The sequence below is a fragment of the Xyrauchen texanus genome, chromosome 3 (assembly GCF_025860055.1).
Source record: "Xyrauchen texanus isolate HMW12.3.18 chromosome 3, RBS_HiC_50CHRs, whole genome shotgun sequence".
In the NCBI taxonomy this organism is placed as follows: Eukaryota; Metazoa; Chordata; class Actinopteri; order Cypriniformes; family Catostomidae; genus Xyrauchen; species Xyrauchen texanus.
The window spans coordinates 28,462,694-28,469,797 of record NC_068278.1 but is presented as its reverse complement, the minus strand read 5'-3'; positions in this window follow the sequence as shown (position 1 = coordinate 28,469,797).

The following is a 7,104-nucleotide window of genomic DNA, read 5'->3' as shown; positions in this document are numbered from 1 at the left end:
TGAATGGGGCCAGTCCATAAACATTCAAATACTCACTGTTTCAAAAGTATAGCCACAACACATAAACATTACATACATTAGCATGATTTTTTTGTGATAAAACCACGTTCTAACCTTATCTGTGAAAATATCCAACATCACATGTTTTTTGTCATAAACCCTAAAAATCTTGTAAACACTGGTAGGCTAAATTGCAGCCAGTGCATGCTTGTCTATTTGTCATTTTTTTTTGTACATTAGCACTACATTATAGAAATGGCATGCTGTCAAACCTGAATTCAGTATGACATAATGTAAAATACTATTGTGATAGAGCTGAACCTTAAATTCCTGTGTGGAGACCATCATTGCAACCAAAGTATTTAATGTCAACTTGAATGAAACATGTTTGCTGAATGTAAAAAAAAAAAGTATAATAGAATTGCAACACTGTTACATCAATACCTTTTTTGTCTGACATGAATAGATGACAAATGTTTATAATAATTTATTTAAATAAATTTTTCTGCAGAAAATTAAATAGTTCAATAGTACTGGCAATCAAGATTTGCTGTTATAAAACTTCCTGGGATGTGCAGAACAAAGCAATACTGTTATACAAACAGCAAATAATAGGCTATTGCTTCAACAGGTAACTGATATAAAACATCAAAAACCCAATGAACACAACCCACGTTTGATCATGTCATGAATGGTGTTGAGTTATCGCTTTTTACTAATCACACGCTGGCCACCATCGGTCCTTGGTCTCCAGCAAGAGTATCCCACTGATCTCTGAGTCACGCCTGCAAGACTAAACATGTCTTGGCAGGGCACCTGGTCTTCAGTGCATTCAGGAATCTTCTAGTTTTGAAGTGCTCCTGCTAGTATACAGGGCATGATACCCAGTGGAAAATCATGATCCCCTCTCCTGCCATGAGGCTTGGGGTAGAGATTCCCTTTGTTTGTGTGTGTGTGTTGTAGGTGAAGAAGCATGATGCTGATAGCACCAACCAAGCTACAAAAAACTGCCCTCTGCTTATGTTTCTAGAGTGGGCTGGGGGAAATTAGTAAATGGGGTGGACTATTTTTAGAGGAGGCAAATATAGGCCCAACTCTTGCTGATGTTTATCTATATTCATTTGCAAGAATGCCTGTACTCAACAAGTATGGCGATGCATGTATTGAATTAATACATGCAAACTGAATGCAAATCGTAGGCTGGGAGAACAATTCTATTAAAATTACTCTGAAGTTAACAATCAAATGTGCTGGGGGCCTGGGTAGCTCGGTGAGTAAAGATGCTAACTACCACCCCTGGAGTCATGTGTTTGAATCCAGGGCGTACAGAGTGACTCCAGCCAGGTCTCCTAAACAACCAAATTGGCCCGGTTGCTAGGGAGGGTAGAGCCGCATGGGGTAACCTCCTTGTGGTCGCAATTTGGTTCTCACTCTTGGTGGGGCATGTGTTGAGTTGTGTATGGATACCTTGGGGAATTCGCTATGTGCACAGGTGACGCGACGAACGTTCGAAATCTGCGTGGTGGGCGGGGGGACTTCCGGTTTAGGTTACTACCGGTATTTCCGATGTAGATGTTGTGGAAGAGTGAGTGGCAAGCTATCAGCGAGTACCGTATGTAAAATGTTAATAGTAAATAAGAAACGTCTTACATATCAGTATCAAATTGGCAACTCTAAATTACATTGTAGTGTTCCTCGATGTGCCGTTTCATCGAGGTATAATTCCGAAGTTTTCATCGTTTTCCGCATCAGCCTGAGGTACGTGGCTAGTCAAGATAAGACGCAGAACTTCACTCCTACCGATAACACCCGGGTATGCAGTCGACATTTTAAGCTAGAAGATTTCATCATAACCACAGGACGCCGAAAACTTGTTCAAGGAGCTGTGCCATGTCTTTTGAGTGGAACAATTTTTGTTTACCAGCGCCAAGGACTGTATTTTTCTCTATGAGCTTCCATATACTGCTTATATATTTTGTAATTTACTATGCTGTTTGTTTTTTGTATCTTGTGATATACCTTTCAGAAAATTGTCTGAAATATTGACAATGTTTACATGTCATTTATTGTCTTTTACACTGCCAGGAGGAACACAAATACATGAGTTAATTCAGACATTTATTATACAAAGACACAAGCTGTCATACTACACTCAACAATAACATGGCTCCTATAATTGTAACATTGTGATGCAACGTTTGACATTTTGTATGTTATGAGTTTGTAGATAACTAGTCCACATAACTGCACATAATACAGTACTCAACAGTATTTTAATGCTTCTTTGCACTTCTGGTTGGATGTCAACTGCATTTCATTGGCTCTGTACCTGTACTCTGCTAAATGACAATAAAATTTAATGTAATCTAATAACTACTAACACTGAATTCATAATAACAAAAGGTACCTTGTATAGGTTTGTTGTTTATGTACATACATGTGCATTTCTTAAAGAGAACTATTTACATTGATTTTCACACAAACACATGTTTTGTACAGTCTGATACAGTAATGCAACATTATGATTAAGGCTCTGCCAGCCACACAGGAGCACTGAACCTCATAGAGCTGAACAGGAGTGGAGTCTTCTAGGACAATCTTTTAAAAAACAAAAAAGTGTGTTATAATCAGCAGAGATCACAAACTGATCAGATATCTAAAAGTCAAAAGTGCATTTTGCATTATTTTTCAAGTTAGCTACTATGAGTTAGAGAATGAGGTTACTTTAGGGTTAGTAAGTAAGTAAGTAAGTTAAACACAACACAATATAAACAGCAAAGCAACTGTCTCAACAACCAGCTTCTGGGGTTTCACATAGGAATGGTAGGTCTACTAGAACACTAATAGGGCAGGCACGTGTCATCATAGTGTTACCTACTTCAAACGTTTGGCTAGCTAGATAGTTGTCTAAGATGTTCAACTTGTTTAGGTAATTATACATTTGTTTGCCAGTTTAACCCATCATTGCCAAATTGAAGCCCCAGAACAGAACTGGTTGGATCAGACGAACAACTGAACTGTCTTTCATCCTACTCTGATGGTGTGAGGTTTCTCATGTTTCCTCAAAGATCTATGACAGGTAGCACGGATGCTGACTCTCCCTGTCTGTCTTTACTTGATACTGGGGATAACCAAATACTGTCAATACATGTAACTGAACAACACAAGTCATTAGTATATGGGTGATTCTTAGACTATGGGCACTTTTATGTACTTTGTAACCAAAAATGTCATTTTTAAAAATATGACCAAAGTACAATTGATATGGATTGCAAGAATAGATTTGTGTAATACTTTTTATATTATAATACATTACAATACTTTTTATATTTAGATTATAATATTATTTTTATTTCTAAATTATACTTTTATATTAATTGATTTCATTTAGATGAATGAAAATTCAATTTTGTTGCATCATTTATTGCTTATATTTTTGCCTTGCCATAAGTTGTGTCAGTTATTTACACGCACTGTAACCGTTCATCTGTGAGACAAATCAGTTGTATACATCAAACTCAGCACTACACTAAAAACAGTTGTGGTTATGTTTAATGGCTTTGTGAATTGAGTTTACTGAGTGTGATGAGTTTAATTGTTTTTCTAATAAACATCTCACTGTTTCTCTACATTCACGTTAATTCATTGTAATTTCCATCACCACCCACATTTTTAAAAAATATTTAAAAAGTTCTCATCACACATTAAAAATGTATCCACAATTTACTGAGATCATGCTCTACTTAATATAAAAATGCAAGTCATTTATTTTCTAATAAGCTCTTGCCCAAACCAGTATTACGTTTCAGAGTGTGACAGGTGTACTGTTCACCGTTTGGTCCTTAGGGCAGTTAATTTATCTCATTGACAAATGTATAATTATTGTACATTGTGGAAAAACTGATAAAACTAGTTACAAAAATGACCCTAGACAATTCTTGACTGACATAAGTTATTCTGTTTTTAAATAACAGCATTGAGATGTGGTGGAAATGACATTTCACTGCTGTTATCTAAAAACAGAATAACTCATAACTTCTTAGTTACTGAGACTAACACAGTCTCATAACTTCTCTTGTAATCTAAGTTTGTCCTCTTACAGACCTTAAAACTAGACAAATAATTTAAACTTATGAGACGGTGTTACGTGACTTTTGAACAAGTTTTTTATTCAACTTCACAAGCCTAAAAATGCCCCTTGTTGAAGAAACGCCCATACATTTATTCAATGTCAGATAGTAAAATGAACATATAATAAACCACATGTCAAACAACTAAAATTAATCGTTTAATAAGTATTTTGTAAAGGTTACTTTCTAGCCTAACGTCACCTAGCATCATCGCTAACGTTAGGGCTACAGCTAGCTAAAGACATAGCATAACTTACCTTCATAATTGTCAATGAATGAAGAGACGTATATCTTGAAACCCTTTTCCCTCTTGCTCTTGGGAGCCGATGATGACGCTTGAATTATTCGGTGTACGTCATTTATCGTTATCCTTGGCAGATGTTGAAGGGATCTGGTGTAGAAAGCCATGTTTATCTGGTCCTAGTCTTACCTGACAGTTACCGGCGTCGTCGATGAACCTAACGTAGCGTTAGACCGGCATCGCCCACCAGTGACGTCTGACAATCATGGAACGTTCGTAAAATCAACTAGCCAATAGCGTGAAGTTTCCACATGAGCTGTGTCTCTGCGGTAACGCGCTCAACAAGTCACATGATAAGATGCGTGGATTGACGGTCTCAGACGCGGAGGCAACTGAGATTAGCGAGTCACTACGCCACCACGAGGACTTTGAGCGCATTGAGAATTGGGTATTCCAAATTGGGCAGAAAAAGTGGAGAAAATCAAAAATCTAAATAAACAAAATAATAAATACTAAGCATATGTACCTAACCTTTATAAAAAAGGAAACAACTGTGCACCGACTAGCCAACACAACCCTATATTCACATTAATCATGTGAAAGAAATTAAAAACAAGTACAATTATAAAATATCTGTTGTGTCTTTTATTGCTGTTGACAGATCTATAAATTTTTTTTACAATCATTTACAAAGAAATTTGTTTTGTAGTAAATAAATACAACTTTAAACTTTTCCCTTAATGATTTAATAATTCATGCATCAGGGTTCATATTGACCAAGGACTTACATGAAAAAAGAAAAAAAAAAATGGTATGCAAAGTATGACAGTTTAATTAAGTGGGTTTCAAACTGTTTTCGATGCCAAGGACCCCTAAATATGATGATCCTCTTGCAAGGGACCCTCCATCTAAAATATAAATGCAGATACTTATTTTCATGTAAGACACATTTTTACAGTGTAAGAAAAATAAGAAGTGTGATATTATAAAGACAGGCAACATGTTGCTTACAAAATTTAATTATTAGTTGCCAAAATAAATTATGAAAATATTATCTAGAAAATGTTATTCTTTATTCTAACTTGACTATTTTTTTCTACACAGTATTAGATAGATAAAATGATAGATAAAAGGTATAAACCTGAAAAGAACCTATTAAAATGAATGCTTTTCACAACATTTTGTTCCAAAGCAGCTTTACAGGAAATATCACCTTTCAACCCAAGCTTGTATAAAATCCAGTTAGTTACAGGTAAATATGATGCATCATGGATGCCACCTTGTGGATGTTTATTAGGAGTGCTTAAATTTTGTCATGCCCCTCTAACATCTAAATTACAGTGAGGCACTTAACGTTAAACATTGTCAATGTTTCAAAAGTATAGCCACAAGACATAAACAATATGGATATTAACTTGATTTTAGTGTGATAAAAATGCTTACCTTATCTGTGTAAAGTTATGACCAATTTTACAACTTAATTGCCATGACATAAACAAACCCTAAAATGATGATAAAAATGATAATTTAAACAACGTTACAGCTCAAATAATATATTACTTTTAACAGGAGAATTAATATAAGTGCTTTTATAAAATGACAAGCTTCACATTTCTGCCTTAAAACCCTCCAAAAATGTGCCCCCATTCACTTCCATTAAAAATCACTAACCTTGATTTTTGCTTTTTTAATGAAAAGGACAGATGACAACATTATAACACAAATGCTGTTGATTGAGCTTAACTTGTATTTAGCAGGGCTGATATGGTGGATGAATCACTTGTATAACTTTAATATACACTCACTGAGCACTTTATTAGGAACACATGGAAACCTACTTATTCAAGTGATTATCTAATCAGCCAATCATGTGGCAGCTGTGCAATGCATAAAATCATGCAGATATGGGTCAGGAGCTTCAGTTATTGTTCACATCAACCATCTGAATGGGGGAAAATTTTGATCTGTTGGTGCCAGACAGGCTGGGTTGAGTATTTCTGTAACTGCTGATCTCCTGGGATTTTCACACACAACAGTCTCTAGAGTTTCCTCAGAATGGTGCCAAAAACAAAAAACATCCAGTGAGTTGCAGTTCTGTGGACAGAAATGCCTTGTTGATGAGAGAGAGAGAGAGAGAGAGAGAGAGAGAGAGAGAGAGAGAGAGAGAGAGAGAGAGAATGGCCAGTGAGAGAAAGGCTATGGTAACTCAGATAACCACTCTGTACAATTGTAGTGAGCAGAATAGCATCTCAGAATGCACAAAACGTCAAACCATGAGACGGATGGGCTACAACAGCAGAAGACCAAATCGGGCACTTTATTAGGACCATAGTGTTCCTAGTAAAGTGTGTGTGTATTGTATATATTTAGGCACACCAGTAACATGCTGTGAGAAAGCTATGTTGTTTACACGTATTTATTTAATATACTTCTCTGGAAGTATCCTACATGTACATTTCTGTCCTTCTTTCTGACTTTTTAGGTTTGAGTTTTTCTTTATTCACTGTAGAATTTAAAATCATCATCACTCTCCTCATTTAGATCATTCTCACTAGCTCCCTTTGTTTTTATAGTGATGGGCAACTATTCATACACTTTATCATTATACACTTCTCTGTATATCACAATAACATAATATCAGTTTATTTGTCTCTTCTTTGAAATACAGATACACATAGACAAAATTGGGCTAATTGAGCTGAAAACACAATCTTGTTTCTTTACCTTAAGATA